The 16,414-nt window shown below is 43.9% G+C and overlaps 1 protein-coding gene across 7 annotated transcripts in view; it reads left to right on the top strand.

The window, feature by feature from the left end:
- The window catches only part of ZEB1 (zinc finger E-box binding homeobox 1), a 129,118-nt gene that overhangs the window by 11,980 nt on the left and 100,724 nt on the right, over nucleotides 1-16,414 (top strand). Inside the window, exon 1 of one of the 7 annotated variants that reach the window (XM_040546492.1) lies at nucleotides 8,174-8,541. The exons of 5 other annotated variants lie outside the window; for them this stretch is intronic. The gene's annotated coding sequence lies outside the window, so the exon portion shown is untranslated. Of the gene's footprint in view, nucleotides 1-8,173; nucleotides 8,542-16,414 lie in introns of those variants that run through there. One more of the 7 variants, XM_040546490.1, reaches the window with a different exon arrangement.

Here is a 16,414-nt window from a genome sequence, read left to right as displayed (position 1 = left end):
TCTGTCTTGCTTGTTGGAGTCGTCTTAGTATATCCCTGTAGATACAACTGGTACAGACTCTGGAAATCTACACTTTAGCAACAAAATGTACAAATTGTACAGAATTGTATACAATTGTAATAAATTGTACTTATAATAAATGGGAGTACTATTGGAATAACCGTTGTGTTACTTTGTGTGTTCTGCCAGGTCTTGTTGTGGCTGTTCTGGACATGTGGCTGTGTGCTATGTGGGCTGCGTCCCTTGGAAAAACTCCTCTTTCTGCACTTTGCTTTTCATACCAGCTCTTCTCCAGCCACTTGAATTAATTTTCTTTAAGGGGTTCCCTTCTTAAAGTTATTGTTTGTGTCCCTTCCTCTCCATTAATAAAGTGCTTAAACCACCCCCCCTCCAGAAAAAGGAACAAATGGGGGTGAATTTTAGATTATTCTATAGAGCTACACAGTTACTCCTCCCTTCACAGCAGTATTAATTCACATAAAATGCATTTTGATTTCACAGTTCAGAACTGTTCCTGTGATCATATGAGCTTTTCATGGCACTGTAAACTTCAGCTGCTTATGAAGGAAGCTGGTATTAAAACAAGAGGTTGGTTAACAGTCTCTAAGAGTGGATGGTCTGTAGATGGAGACAACTAAAGTACTTTCCAGGCCAGTTTAATACGAGAGGATATGTGGGGTTTTTCTCCTCACCCTTCCCTGTGCTCATGTGACTGCTGAGGTGTGCCGTGGGAAGTATCTGTTCTTGAGTCACCGCTGGTCAGGGAGGCAGTCGCTGGTAGGTGATCTGAAGGCACTGGGGTAAAAGTACGGGATACAGGGGAAGGAGGTAACTACGTATTGAACAAGTCCTCCAGCATATCTAATTTAACTGGCACTGCTGAAAGCAGTGTCTTGTGAACAAATGCAACTTTCCTAAGCTGCGTTAATGAATATGAATAGAAATTCCAGAACCGTTCTCTTCTCTTTTGACTTTTATGATCACACACGTCCTGCTGAGAGAGGGCTTGCTGCATTGGGCTGACCTGGCCTAGCAGAGCTGTAACGCTGAGCTGCGGCTGGTTTTCAGGACAGATTTTGGAAAGTTACAGAGTACTGAAGACAAAGAACCGTAAAGCAGATGAAAGCTCAACTTCACTTAGCCAGAGGGAAAAGTAGGAAATATGATTCTTGTTGTCTTAAAGGTATTTAGGTTATAGAGAAAGAAGAGTTCTTCCTCTGGCAGATAGTGTTACTCTACTCCTCTTGGTATTTAGGCTGCAGTAGTGGAGTAGCTGGTTAAAATGCTGGCGATGAGAAGTTTGCAGGTATGAAAGGATCTGTTGAATAAACTTCTCCGTGCTGAATTATTCAAAGCGTTCATAAAAAGTCTTGTGATGGGGTATACCTTGTGCAGTAAGTGATATGGTGTGTCAGTCCGGCTGGCCAAGCCGTGGGCCATTCCCAAATGTTCCTTGTAGACATTCACTGCAGATAAATTTGGGAAGTTTATCTGGACCTGATAGCTTCAAAACTGCCATTTAGTTGGTTAGTGTGGATAAGGTTCTATATTTAAATGTAAAATATAGTCCTAGTGCACACTGCATCTTTCCGCTTCTCAATCTTTTCCTTTTTTAAGCATTCTCCCTGTTACAGACCCTCATAGCTTGCTGCTTTGTATTCCACATCTGAATGTGAAATCCTGATGGCCAGCCCTTGCCTTCAGCTTTGACAAATGCACCGCTGTTAATGTGCGGAAGCTGAGGTTTTATGATGTGCTGTTGGTCCCTAGTTCAGCCTAGAACCACGTAATTACCTTTGCTTGATTTGTCTGCTGTTATCTGTAGGTAGAGTGCTTAAAGGCGTCTCTGCAGTAGTGAACTGCTACATGAAGAAGATGGAGGGGAGGGGGGGCAATTTCCTCGTGCTTCCCTCTCCAAAACCATACACTAGTTCCAGGCCTACTTTACAAACTGGATGGATGCAAGTTTCTTGTGTCAAGAATAAGTCTAACCTGAAATCTTCTCGTCTAACCTAAAATCTTGCCCGCTACAAATACAAATGCCGCTTCTAGGGAGGTGTTTGGCAAATAATAAAGACTTGTGATCTCCTTGAGAAATATCTTTGTTTACTGCAGAAGTACTTTTTTTCTTAAGTTGACACTGAGACATGGGACAATAATGCCGTGTACAAGGAGACGAAAGTGAACCATTTAAAAAACAGCAGAAAAAGACCCGTTAGTAGAACTAATATCGTCTAAATTGCGTTAATAACTGCAAGTGCTAACTGCACTTTGTGCAAAAGACTGACTGATGCTCAAGAACTTCAGCAGAAGAGATGATGGGGTGTTATTGTGGCTTAACAGTGGTCTCCTGAAGATTTTCAGACGAATGTCCTGGTCAAGCTATCACTTCCATTCCTTGTGGATAGCTGGCTGTATGGCAGGTGTCATTTTTAGTTGTGTGGACCGTAGCTGGCATAGATCAGTTTCTGTTAGGTTCCAGATGTTCTGTGCCACTCTGATAACGACTGAAGACTAAAATACTGGTTTTAGTTTCCCATGTTCTGTAGAAATGAGAGTCTTAGGGACTGGTTTTTCACTTTGAGAAAGAAAATGTGTCTTCTAGTAGGCTTATTCTTTCTTACCTCCACTGTACCGGGGCACCTAAAATCCCAGCTTACTTGTCACTTTCAGTATTGATATTTATGTTATTCAGAGGTACTACTTAAACTTTCTCATGGTCTAATTACTCAAGTCCTTATGCCTGTGAGATAAGTGTGCTGCAGTGGTACCAAAGTAAAAACATGACTGCAAAAAAAATAACTGAAAATCGATGAGCTGTTTTCCTAGGTAGCTAGTAAAGGGTAGGGGGGAGCATCACGAGTCTCTCCCTGTTTGTAGGTTTAAAACAGGGTTCTAGTAAAGATGGAGGAAAAATCGTCACTAACACTGGCTGGAGCATAATGAAACTTCTTGGCTGGTTCATCTTCTGTTGAATGCTTGTTCACATGTCACCAATTTGATTACGAAAAGAGTTACTGTTATGCCTTTCTATGGCTTTCCATACATTTGTGTTTCTGGCTCCAAATCATCTATTTAAAACAGTGTTTTCAGAAAACCAGGTCCCCTTCAGCTGCAGTTGAGCTAGATGTTCAGGTGCAAGTGTCTACAGCCTGTTCCAGCGCTGTTAGGCTTGTGTTACACCCACGGATGCGCTTTGTAGCTTTCTTTCAAACTGGAGTACTGGGTTCTCTTCAGACTCGGACTGAGAAATGAATCTTATTCCTGAAAGGTTTTGTGCTTTGGTTGAGATACTGATTAGATTTTTGTCATCTGACTGAGATGCTGTTTGTTTCCATCTTTTCCGTGTGTCGTAGGGCCTGTTTGAATCCCCGCGACTCCAATTTTGTGGGATTTCTTTTCCGTGAGTAGGAAGAAGATTCTCTTGGATGCGCTTCAGAGGAAAATGTTAAAAAGCCTCATGTTTATCCTAAAACAGAGTAGTACTTATGAGAAGCTAAAGGCGTCAGTACAACGTTGCTCTCCCTCCTAGGTGGGGTAGTGAACTCAGCTATCTCATCCAGCTGACCAGGAACCTCAAGGAACGAGTTATCCACATCTCTCTCTCCGGCAGCTGTGAGTTCTGGTAACCGAAGTCATGCTCTGTGTTGTTCTGCCAGGAAGATGCTTCCTGTTAATGAGGCCCCGCTGGGTTTTGCCAGGAGACAGTCCTCTCTGAAGCTGAGGTGGCTGCTGCCAGACTTGGTGAGAAACATGAGACTTGAGGCTTGGTTCAGTTGTCTCAGCATTTGGTTGTGTCTTTTTAAGCAGTGGAGGGAATCCAAATGCGTGTCACCGAGAGCTGCTGCTCGAAAAGCACGCACCTTCCTTTCTCGTACCTGTGACGTGGCGCACCTGTGTCATGGAGATCTGTCGGAGATCCGAAGACATCTTGGATGGTTGCTTTAGCAACTTTCTATGCTTCTCTTTAATATATCTGTGGGAGCAAAGTATTTATTGGAAAGTTACAGCTATGCAAAAAGTCCGTGAATTGTGAAATAACGTGATGGGAATTTACCTGGCTACAGACTTAACTTATCCTTAATTTTTTTTTTCCCCATGATGGATTGACAGAATGTTTTGGGATATGTAGACCTACAGTATATTTTCATTCCCTTTCTTTCCCTCTCCTCTACTCCCAAGCAAGACTATTTCGGGGCGAGGGGTGCAGGGGAGGGGGTGGGGAAGGGAGGAAGCCAAATGAACAATGTTTTTCAGCTTAAATAAGGCTTATGAACGTCTCTGCTGTAACAGGTAGTTTAGGTTTCTTGAAATAATTCACGTAGTCTGTAAAACCTACAGGAATTCTACAGTGTACTTCAGTGAAAACTGTCTGTGTCTTGTAGTCACAAACTCTTCAGCAAAGGCTGAAATGTAATCCACAGCACACCAGTCCGTCTTCAGAATTTTTTAGATCCATTCATTGCATGTCTTTAGCTTTCCTTTTGATTTTTAAGCGTGTTTGGGAAAACCGCACAGCCAGAAGCATCCTGATATTACTGCATTGGATGCTATTGATGATGTCTAATCAATACCTGCGTTGCTATTTTGTATTAAATCTTACTCCTCTGTATCTTACATGTTCTTAAACCACCTCGCAGCCATCGTACCCTGCTACACAACTCAGAATGTTCTCAAACTAGTTAGCCACTGCACCAAGATGATGAATCTGTTCACTTCCACAGCATGATAAAATAGGAAGGATTTCCATAATGTCCTGAACATGATCTGGCAGTCATTAGAAAAGTAATGTGCTTTGTTCCCACTGGGGGACAAAAGAGATTTGGAGAGATGTGAGCCTTGTCTTGATTTATGGGGTCTGTGTCGTCATCCTAGTGGTCTCCCTTTAGGACGGACAAGGCCTTTTAGTCATATCTCCTGTCCCAAACCTTTTTAGAAGCGCGTCCTTATTTTTTAATGTTTTTGTCCATTTCGGTAATTGGGACACTCATGGAAAGCTTGTTACGTATGGGTTTCCACTTAGGCGTGAGGGCCCTGGAACAAAATATTCCATCTTAAGATGACATCAGTTTTCTATTTAAATTGGGTTCTTAGTTTTTCATGGGGGAAGGGTGTAGATGGAGAAGTCTTATTGGACATCTGGACATTCACGAGGACCTATTTCCTTAGCTAAAAAGAACAAGTGAAAAAAACTCTCAAGGAAGCACAAAACCTACATCTATCAAAAGGAAGAAGGCTGTCTTCTGCCTAAAGGTTGTTTAAATTGATGCTTGAGCGTATGAGAGGAGGGAATGTAATGCAACTAATTCGTGTCAGCTAACGGGGCATGTCCCACTAAAAACATCCTGTCCTGCTGCTTCCTTGAGAAGCAGACTCTTGTGGGTTTGGTGTATGGGGTCACCAGAGCCTGTGCCTTTGGTGGAAACCTCAAGGAGCAGGGGGTGCTGTTTGGCAGATGCACTTGAAATGCCTCGACATGGGAGCTAGTGGTAGTAAGAGACATTGATGCCATTCAATGTCTGGCATCATTTAACTTTAGGGAAGGCACTAACAAAATTAGCTGGCAAGTAGACAGGATTCCCTATGGCAAACCAGCATCTTTCCGTGAAACCACCTCTGGAATAAAGAGGCTCGAGATTACCTCCAGTAAAGAAGTTTGCTGTTAGTCTGCCGGCGGCAACGTGCTGTATTACACGTAACGCATACAGGTATGTACCTGTTCAAAGGAAAGCATTGCCTCAGAAATGCTGCTTTTTAGGGAGCAGAACTCTTCACCTGGCGCAGATCCAGGCGCCGTGGCTGCTGCTCTGGGACCTGTTTTGCAGTGACAGTCGCCCCGCTCGCTGAATCGACAGCTGGGCTTACCGCCGCGCCGCTCCGAACTGAGAGCACGCCTCACAAAAGCTTCGAAAGAATACGCTTGTTTTCCTGCACCGTTGTTACTTCTCAGCAGGTTTTCTGTTGCTGCTCCCCCCTTTTTTTGTAGCCCTGAAGCTGTTCAGCCTGCAACTGTTTAAAGTTAAGTTTGAGTTATCTTCTTTAAACATCCTTAATGAACGTTCGAAGACTGATGATGTTTGATAAACTGAGAACTTCAACGAGAAATTATTAAATAAGGCTTCTTGTGCTCTCTGGTTCAGCTACGTAATTTGAATGTGACTTCTTTATACTGGAATCAACTGATCAACTTTTAGGTTAAAAAAACAACAACACCCGGGCTTTTTCCAGATAAACACTTAGTTCAAGCCTTCTTTCTAATAATAATTCAAAATTCAATATGCTGCAGATGAATGAGGTGAGTTGTCATCAAGAATCTGGCTAAAAAGGAAAATTACTCGTCCCTTCTGGAGAGTGCTGTAGGGATGAAACGGTGCCAGTTGTGGCATTTAAATGTTTGTCCAGAACTGATATTGTTGCTGAGCTAAACTTTGCTAAACGTGCTGTGAAATATAGATTGTGCCAGCCAAGAATACGCCTGTCTGTTGTGGTGGGGGTTTAAACTAGTTCATTTGAGACCTTAGCAAGCGGCAGCTGAAATACTGCGAAGTGACCTTTGACATAGGGACCCATGAATGCCCCAAGTATGATTTCACTTTCCCCACGTTCTTTGTGAATCTGAATGCTTGTCAAATCAGATGTGTGTTTAGACCTTTTCACTGAATGTGCTTGGAGGGGAGGAACAAAGCCTGGGGTCAACTTGGCATAATCCCTGCGTTTATCTTTATTCTATTATGGGGGCTTGTGGGGGATGGAGTAACTATTCTCTGCGAGGTGAAAGTGCAAGCAGAGTGTAGGTAGGCTATCTGTCTTTCCTTCCAGACTTTCCCAACAGCCCGGCCGCTCTCCCGTGATTTACTTGCGTTAACGTACGGCTGACTAGGCAGGCTGCTGCCGGATCCTTGTGATCCGCTGTTTGTGCTGCGCCGAGCCCTTCTGTACCTGCCGCGCCGGCTGGCCGGTGGGAACAAACACCCACGGCTTGTCATGGCAGGAATGGGTGGACCTATAGCACCTGGTGCTTTGGGGAACGGATGGACCTGAAGCGATCTATAGCATGTGGGGCTTTGTGGAACGGATGGACCTATAGCGCCTGGTGCTTTGTTCTCCCCGGCGGATACGGGAGGGGAAGTAGCATGGGTTTCCATACCACAACTTCTCTTGCTTTGGTGCAAATGGTCATCTTATTTTAAGAGATGGTCAGCTTAATATGATTTACCGTATGGTACATATATATATATATATAAATATATCTTCTTTTTTTTGCCTCTGCAGGCTGTTAGTCATCCCCAAGTAAGGAGTGACTAAGTCTTTTATTACACATTCAAGTTGGGAAAGCCTTTGTCTCTAAGGGCAGAATTGTAGAGTTCGACTAAACTATTGTTACAGACTTTTTTTGCAGTATTTTTAGATTTTACTCCTGTGGTAGATTCACTTCACAATAAAGGATTGTTTCTGCATGGAGCTGGAGTGGTCTGAATCTGTAAACGAGCTATTGTGCGGTAAAGTACAAGTGGGTGGAGGAACTATATGACAAAAGGCCTAGTTACCTTTACAGTTTGTTCGCTGTACCTCATACACTTTGTTTCAGAAGAAAAGCACTATTCAAAGGCTCGAGTGTAAGGAGGCAGTCTTTCACAGAAGGCTTGTGGGAAATTTCTCTCCAACTTGTGGGTTTTCAGCTCGTGTCGATTTTACCCTGCACGTTCTGAGACTGCCCCAAACAGCTTAACGCTGCTCTACAGGGGAAGAAAAAACACAAACCACACCTCTTGGGGTGAGCGTTTCCTAATCTGACACTTCGACCAGTATTTTCCGATTTACATGTGCGCTTGTTTAGGGCTCTTCTGTTTACTTTTTTATCAAGCTTTGCAAGTTGATTTTTAAGTGAAGATTTTTTTAAAGGCTTCCAAGATAGGAAGTAGCTTGGCCTCTTTTAATTTTAGAAATTAAAAACAACACTAAGCGACAAGATGTATTTCTTTCTTTACTAAATCTAGTAAGATTCCAAAAGCATTAGTGTGCTTTTTATTTTTTTAACGAGACTTGGAAACTTGATGTTCTCTGTGCTAAATCTGCCGTTGCCTTTGGTTTCTCCCGTGCATATTTCACTGTTTACTTTCCCTTCTCTTTGCTTAGCGGCTAAGTGCTTAAAATCCCTTCCCTGTGCTCAAAACCAAAGCTGCTTCGCTCGGCACCCAGTTTTCAGACGTGAAGCCCTTTCACACAGCTTTGCAGCTCGGCTGGTGTGCATTGGGGAGAACAGAGTTGCTCAAGTCCACCCGTCAGCGCCACGGGACGAGGAGGGCCCTGCAGTGCGGCCGAGCAGGCTGCTTTGGCTCCTCCGTGCGCCCTGCTCCTCTGCTGGGCACCAGCAGCACGGAATGGAGTCCTCGTCCTCCCAGCTGACAGCCCAGGAACGGAGATTAACAGGCTCCAGCCCAGCTGAGTAACTCTGACACGAGGAAGCCGAGGACTGGAGCCATGCCCACGTTAGCTGTCGGCGCTGCGGAGGAGGCAGCCTCTGGCAGGAGGGCAGAGCAGGTATTTGGTGTGGGGAGGCAGTCCAGCAGCGTGTCGGTAGCAGCTTTTCTTCCCTGTCAGTGGTGTCCTTTCAAGTCTTGCGTGTGTTGGGGAGAGAAATTTTCAGCCTCCAACCTGCTCAGGGCTACCAATAACTGATTCGGGAGGGTAATTCTGGGGAACTTACTGTAATGATCAACTCTGCTGCTTTAAGGAATAAGTTTGGCCCCGTTGTTAAGTGCTGTCAAGATAATGAGCAAAATTATCTCAGGCTGAGCAGCATGGTTTGTTGTAGTTTGTTTTTTTCTTCTGATTGTTCCCCCTTCCCCTTCCCATCACAGTCTGCCATTCTCTGCTGCTTTGGGTCTTGTATTTCTGTACGTGACCATCCCAAACCTGCTTGTGAAAGCATGCTTGTCACTGTGGTGTCTTTGCGTGTTTCATTTAGTTGTATGATGTTAATGGCAGCAACGACTTGATCTTAAAGCTCCCTTGTTCTTGTAAGCTGTATATAGAATATCCACATATAAATATTATATGCCACAACTTTTAACATTTCACACTGTATCAACTAAAAAATTCCACCATAGTTAAGTGAAACTGATTCATGTTTTGAACTCTCTTGGGTGCTTCTAAATACCAGAAACTCCTGAGCTTGTATTAGTCAGAAGTAAAAAGCAACAGTCAAAAGTCCTCTGTTGCAATATTAAGTTCTTGAATTGGTAAATCGAGCCTGCTCTTCTTAAAATGCTATTTATACTTTTATCTACTGCCAGCTTTTCTCCTCTTCCTTCTGCCAACCTCTTCTGTCAAGCTATGAAAGAGTTGCTGTTTTTTTTTCCCCCCTTCTTTCTGTTCACTCTTTCAAGACTGCTCCAGTCTTGATGTCAAAGGTTTCCCAGTAACCCATGCTCCCGCGGCTAGTCCTGTTGGCTGCCAAATCTGGCGTACTCTCCTGGTTTTTGGCCTTTAGTGCTGCGAAGGCAGGATTTGGAGAAGCAGCTCGACCAGCTGGGAGGTGAAAAGGCTGAACCGGGGGAGGAATGTTGAGGGAAACAAACCTGCTATTACGTATCCAGTTGCTAAGTAGTGTGGTATTAGTTGCTCTCGGGGCCTTCCAAAGAAGGTCAGAGTAACTTCTGCCAGCTTCAGGTGGGAAGACGTGCAAGAGAGATGAAGCTGGGGAGGAAACTCGTGGCAGAGCAGGGAACAGTCAATCAAACATACTTACTAAGCAGCGTTTCTTTAAAGCAATATGAACACTAAGGGAGTAACCAATCTCTCACTTTTGGAAGATATACAATGCTAAAAACCCCTCGTGGAAACTGCAAAGTATTCTAGCTGCGTGCTGTTGCTGTAACTGAGCAGTTGATCACAAACGCAGTTTAAATAGGCAGCTCCATAATCTAGTACTACCAACAGATGACAATTCACAAATGTAAACTTTTAACACGGCTGATCTCATATTCCACTTACTGTCCTAAACACAAGTGCCTGGGGGAGTAAATGAACTCTAATGTGCCCTGAAGGCCGTCTGACTCAGAGTAGCTCAGCCCATAAAGGCACGGGCAGAAATGCCCTCAGAGCCCCAGCTCCTTGCAGAACGGGTGACCAGAAGCCTGCCATGTGGGGGTCCTTCGGCTCATCTCCGGCTGCAACTTTCCACGCTGCAGAGATGTCTTTGTAGTTTAGAGAGCCTGCCTTCCTGGGGCTGGAACCTCCGGGCACGAGTCTGTAGTGAGATGTGTGTTTGTAGGAAGCCTCGGTGCCCCGCTGTGGTCTGCAGCTCTTGAAGAATATCGTTGTTGAACGTGCTAGTGGCCAAAACTTTAAATGAAAAGGTTTCCCTTTGTCTGGGGACAGCGGGACTGAGCACTCTGCCACGTCTGGCTACTGACAGCCCCAAGTTCTTGGGCTGAGCTTTCACTAAATGCTGTAATTTGGTTATGTTGTGGCAAGCTTCCATTCTGAAAGTAAAACTAGACGTTATCAGCCTAATCTGTTCGTTTAAGCGACTGGGATCTTATTTAAGTAGCAGCTACTGAAGGCTTAAATAAGCCGACTGAGCTCTGCACTACTAATTGTGGAACACTTTGGGAGGGGTGTTATGTACGTACAACGTTGGCTGCAAGAAAGAAATGTGTAAGTTGTTAAGAGGGAGTAAAAGGCAGTCGAAGTAATTACAAATCCATGTGCTAAGGTTAAATAACAAAAAGGTTGCTGCTGGGAATGACTTGAAAAATGTTGGTGAAGGAAATATAATTCTGTTAAACAAAGGTTTAGAGAAATCTTTATCTCTGATCTTGATGAAATCTTAGTAAAAGTGTGCAAACAACTTTTGAGAGACTTCAGCAAGACAGAATAATGCAGAATCAGTGTCACGTGCTTTAACACTATTTACAGCAATACTTCATTTAACTCCCCCTGCAACAGCTTCTTCAGTTTGTGCTTTCACATCCTGACGTTAATCCTCGATTGAAAATAATTCCTAGCCAAGTTGGCTCGCAACCCAAAGTGGAAAGAGCTAATGTGCCGTACAGAGGGGTGTGCTGGTTGTGCTGGAAGGCTCTGGTCACCCAGACAGCTGGGTGCAGATGGACCAACTGTGACATCTCAGGGGTCAGTAATGTAGCTGTACTTCTGCTCTTCTGTCCTCCTTGAGGTGGACTGATATTGTGGGGCTGAAAGAGAGGAATATTAGGCTGCATCATTGTTAAACACGTGGTCCCAGCATTATTCTGCGGGCAAACAATTGATGCAGTCCTCGGCTCTGTCAATGAGTAGGTCTGTGGAAGGTGCAAGATGTGGAGATGTCCTCTGTAGTTAATTTCTGACTGTTGGGACAGATTAAGAACAATTCGCAGCAGTTCGGGGAAGCAGTACCTTGTTTAGATGTTGTCTCATTGTCATTTCTTAACATGCCTTCATTCAACTTCTCCTGGATTTTGTGGTGTAGGTTGGTTGTTTTTGTTTTGCTTCTTTCTTTATTTTTTTTCCAGAATGGATTATCTTCTTTCACCCAACCTTTATTTAGCCTTAGTTTTTAAGTCCAGGGCCCTGTACCTAGTAGCTGGTAAAATAAATAAATAATAAAACGTGGCACAATTGTGATGCTAACTTCTTACAAAGAGTAACCCTTGTCAGCCTTTCCCTGCTCCCAGAGCTCATGAATGAAGGATATTTTTGCTGACCAGTTGCGTGCTGGAAATCACTCAGATGTGTTGCTATTTTTAAAGACAACTCTTGTAGGGCAGAATCCCTCCCTTTTTAAGTATATCTAGAAACCATTCGCTTTTCATGCAAACTGAAACTTGCATGGAACATGGGTGAAGAATTTGACTGGTGCTCCGTGAGCAGGCTTTCTTACCCTCACTCTTATTTTATCATGACAGTCCTAGTCTGGAAAACCTTTTCTTTAAAGGACCGTTCTCCCAGCAGTTGCTTACAGCATGTGTACGTTTGGCCTATCAGCATGCCTATGTACTTTGGCCGTATAAGCTGTAGGGTTGGCTCACAGACTGACACCTAAATTTAGATGCCAGGGTGTGAGCTCATTGCCTGTGCTCCCGTTATAGTCTGCGGAGATCGAGTCAGTGGACCTGAAGAGCTGCTCAGCTGATTAAATGCAGGTATCTACCTTAGCATGAGCAGAATTGTCCTTTAGAGACCGTTGATTACAGGAGGAACTTGGGCAGCTGGTTGATTCATAAATTCCTAAATCTAGATTTTATCTGTGAACTATATCCCTCTGTAATGCTGTTTTTATCTCTAACAGTTGAAAAACCGACATTCTCTTTTCTGCTGTCCTACTTTCTCTTAAAAATGAGAAATTGAAGCTCCTGAATCTAAAAACTCAATATTGAACACAGGTATCTGTCTGAATGCATTCTCTGGTAGACTCCGAAGTGTCTTTCGGTTCCCTGGGACTGAGAGGTATCTCAGTTGAGATGGGCAGTGGGCATCCTTCTGTCCCCTTACCCTCCGTGCCTCCCTGCAGGACATCTCCGTGTTGATCTGTAGCCGGACCCATCTGACTCGAGTGACGCTTCTGCTGTCTTAAAACAGGAAGTGAATGAGCTTCTTGTGGTCACTGTGCTGACTTCGAGTCGTGTTAGGAAGCAGCAGTGGAGTTGTTTTTATTCTGTTCAGTTGCACGTGCTATCTGTTGATCGCAACTGGCTCTGACTTAACGTGCTCCTTTCTGGTGAAATTAGGATTTCTGTTTGCTTCCGTAAATAAGGCTTTCCTGCAGAACTGATGAGCTCAACTGAAACTGGTGTGTGGTGTTTTGGAGGGGGGAGAGGTTTGGTAATAGGAAGAGCTGCTTTAAGCGCGAGATACCGCTGAAGAACTAGGAAAGCTCTTTAAATAGCAGGGCGTTTTTTCAGAGCAATGGCCTTGAGTTCAGTGTGGTCAGAGTAATTGCTAGTTGTTTTAGATCAAGGAAGGGTCAATTGCATAACTGAGCAACTTAGACACAAAAGTGTCTTTTTCTTACTCCCTCTTTTCTTCATATTATAAGGATATTCCTCTTTAAAAAAAGGTTATTTTATAGCCAGAAAGCATCTCTCTGGCTACGCAGGCAGCTTGGACTTTGCTGTGTCCTCAATATTGAGAGTGCTTGCTAACCACAGGCTGCGTTCTGCACTTAATTAGTGAAGTGGCCGGGGGAGGACAAAAACCTGAAGGATGATGCTTAAACAAATAAATGGCTTTACTTAAGTCCTTCACACTGTGCAAAGCTCCCGTAGAAATTCCTCCATCTTTATGCTCATACTGTAAAGTGTTTTTACAGCCTTTGAAACTTTATGGAGATGAAGAGACTTGGGTTAGAACAGGAGTCATCTGTAGCCCTGCAGTAAATTAGCGGAGCACCGTACGCGGTAGGTGTCCTGTAGGAATTCAGCCTGTAACTGTCAGGTGGAACATTTCAGGTTCTCAGGTCAAGTGATGGGGTTGTACGGATGCCTCAAACAGGTGCAGCGTTGGCACTGTAATTAGCTGTAATTCCCTTTTCTCTCAAACCTCATGCTTTTTTCTTAAATGTTTTGTTTGCCATGCGGCATGACCAGTACCTTTGTGCTTCCTTCCCATCACTGCTTCCTTCCCAGCACTGTATCAGAGAAGTATCCATCAACTCTCAAACAGCATTGTGTATCTGTTTCTTGTTTTGCAGCTTTTATTTGGGAATTCTCAGGTGATTTTAAAATCAAATTGTGCAGAACTGTGTTAGAAGTTGCATGGTCACTTCTCCAAATAGCAACTGAAGAGAGCTGTGGTTTTGCTTCATGGACTAGCAATGTATTAATCCGTTCCTGTAGAAATCAAATCTTTTAAAGCTGTACAAGATCGGTTAGTCACCACATTTCTTCAATGTTCTGAAAACGTGATGTTTGACTGAAAGAGTTAGTGTTCTCTTCTGATCCTGGTATGTTTGTGTATATTTTAAGACATTGTTTGGAAATACCTTTAAAAAAAAAAAAGCTGTTCCAAATACACCAATATCCTTTGGAAGCATAAGTCCATATATACCATATTTCATAAGTTTAGCTATCAATTAAAAGAAACTGGTGGCCTGGAAGTAATTTGTCCAATATGTAGCATTAAATAAATGAGACTATCTGCTCAGAAGGAGCACTAACTTTTCCTATTGACCTTTGAGGGATCTTGGTCTTGAATAGCTACCTTCAGCTAGAGTGTAACTGCAAAAAGCTAAATGGTAGATTTTTTCAGACTGTAGTTGCACACTCGTGGTGATATGTGCATAGCGTTAAAAAGAGTGATCCTGAAAGCTCATAAAGTCATCAAATGGTTTGGGTTGAAAGGGACCTGAAAGCCCATCTAATTCCACCCTCCTGCCATGGGCAGGGACACCTCCCACCAGATCAGGATGCTCAAAGCCCCATCCAGCCTGGCCTTGAACACCTCCAGGGATGTGGCAGCCACAGCTTCTCTGGGCAGCCTGGGCCAGAGCCTCACCACCCTTGTGGTTAATTTCTTCCTAATGTCTAATCTAAATCTCCCCTCTTTTAGTTTAAAGCTATTCCTTCTTGTCCTGTCACTACAGTCCCTGACACAGTCCCTCCCCAGCTTTCCTGTAGGCCCCTTTAGGTACTGGCAGGCCGCTATAAGGTCTGCTCAGGGCCTTCTCTTCTCCAGGCTGAACAACCCCAACTCCCTCAGCCTGTCTTTGTGGGAAAGACGCTGAGGTTTGTGGTGGCTAAGTGATGGTGAGTGACCAGGATCCTCAGAAATGGATCCTTGTTTCTTAGCAGGAAAACCCTAAGGAAGTGGTGCTGTGTCGCGTATGTCACTCCTGAAGATCACACCCAGAATATCATCTCTGCTTCTTGTGCCGCCAGCTCTTCAGGGTGCTTGCCAGCGTAGTGCGATATTCAGGGAAGGCTTTGTGTTTGTATGTATTATTTAAAAAACAAACAAACAAGACCCCACATAAAAATTGTAGTAAAGCTATTAGCGCTGAGAATAAATAAGTGTAGTTTGTTTACCCAAAAGAAGGGTAGGAAGTGATGCGGGAAGTGTGATAGCTCAAAGGAAGGAAGATCTGAAAGCTGAAGTCGGGTCGCTGTAGCAGGTGAGGGTGTGCGTGTGTATGCATACACACGCAGTGCTTCTCGGCACTTCTTGTAGCATTACTTCTGCTTCTGTGTGCTGGATCTTGAAAGACACTTTAGAATCAGACAATTTACTGAAGTTTTTTTTTAAAACAAAAAAGGAAAAGAAAAAAGAAAGCTCCATAACTTCAGTTGTCTTCCATTCTTTCCTTACACCTCTCCAATCACCTCCTTTCCACCTCAGTTTTCCCCAGCAGACAAATTGGGAAATACAGTAATAGATAATTCTTAATTCTTTTTTCCATTTTTCAGTTGTCTGTGGTGTCTAAAGTGTGGTCGGAGGCTGTCTGGGTTCTTTAGGTAACACGAGGAGAACAGCAAGTAAAACTTCTACTCAGGCAGAAGTGTTGAGTATTTGCGTTACTTATCTGTTCAAATATTGGAGCTCTGAGTCTGGAGTAACGCACCTGGCCATGCTTTCTCCGGGGATTAGATGCTGCCAGCTTCACTTTCTCAATCGAATGTGCAGCAGACAACTCACACTAAGCTGATGCTCTCGGTCTACACCTGGAATCTCAAATTTCTTTCCAACCAGATTGTTGTATTGGAAAGAAAAAATAAATATTCTCGCTGTACGGTTCTTAGGGCAATGTACTGGTCACTCTTGGTTGCTTAAAAACTCAGCAGGGAAGGGACCTATAGTTAATGTCCCTCTGTTAAAAGGTATATATAATGTATTCATTTTCCTTAAGATGTTTGGGTATGTGTTTTAAAGCCAGCTTTAAATGTGACAAGCTGTTGACTGGAGGGGAAGGGGAAAAACATACATTGCTGATACAGCAGATTTTGTTTTCTGCTGTTTATTCAGTGTATAGCTGATCCAGGTGATCAGCACATGAGCAGGAATCAAACAATCCACCTTTTAGTTGCTGCCATTACCAAGATAAGACACGAAACTGCAGCCTATAGCACTATGCAGCTCTAAAACTTGTGTTTAAAAAGAAACAAACCACCCCTCGCATTGGCTAGGTGCTGCGTTTCCCAGAAGGGAAGAACAGCAGTTGCTGTGCTTCAGACATACCAGCACGGAGAAGGGGAGTGTGCTGACAGCTAGCATCCTTCCAGCTCTCCAACTGCCGGCTCTTTTGCTAAGTGATGATCCTGCAAAGTCATATTTTCTCCCCTTCCTCTCCTGAATGTAGTCACCTATGCCTGTTGCTAGTGCAGGTAGCGGGCAGCGTATGATGGAGGTGGCCGGGGGCGCCAGGTGCTGCAGTGCAGTAGATGGAGCACGTTTGCTTTTCCTCGGAGCTGGTGTT

The sequence above is a fragment of the Cygnus olor genome, chromosome 2 (assembly GCF_009769625.2).
Source record: "Cygnus olor isolate bCygOlo1 chromosome 2, bCygOlo1.pri.v2, whole genome shotgun sequence".
NCBI classification, from domain to species: domain Eukaryota; kingdom Metazoa; phylum Chordata; class Aves; order Anseriformes; family Anatidae; genus Cygnus; species Cygnus olor.
Note: the sequence above shows the minus strand (reverse complement) of the source record. Positions and strands in the feature narration are given on the sequence as shown.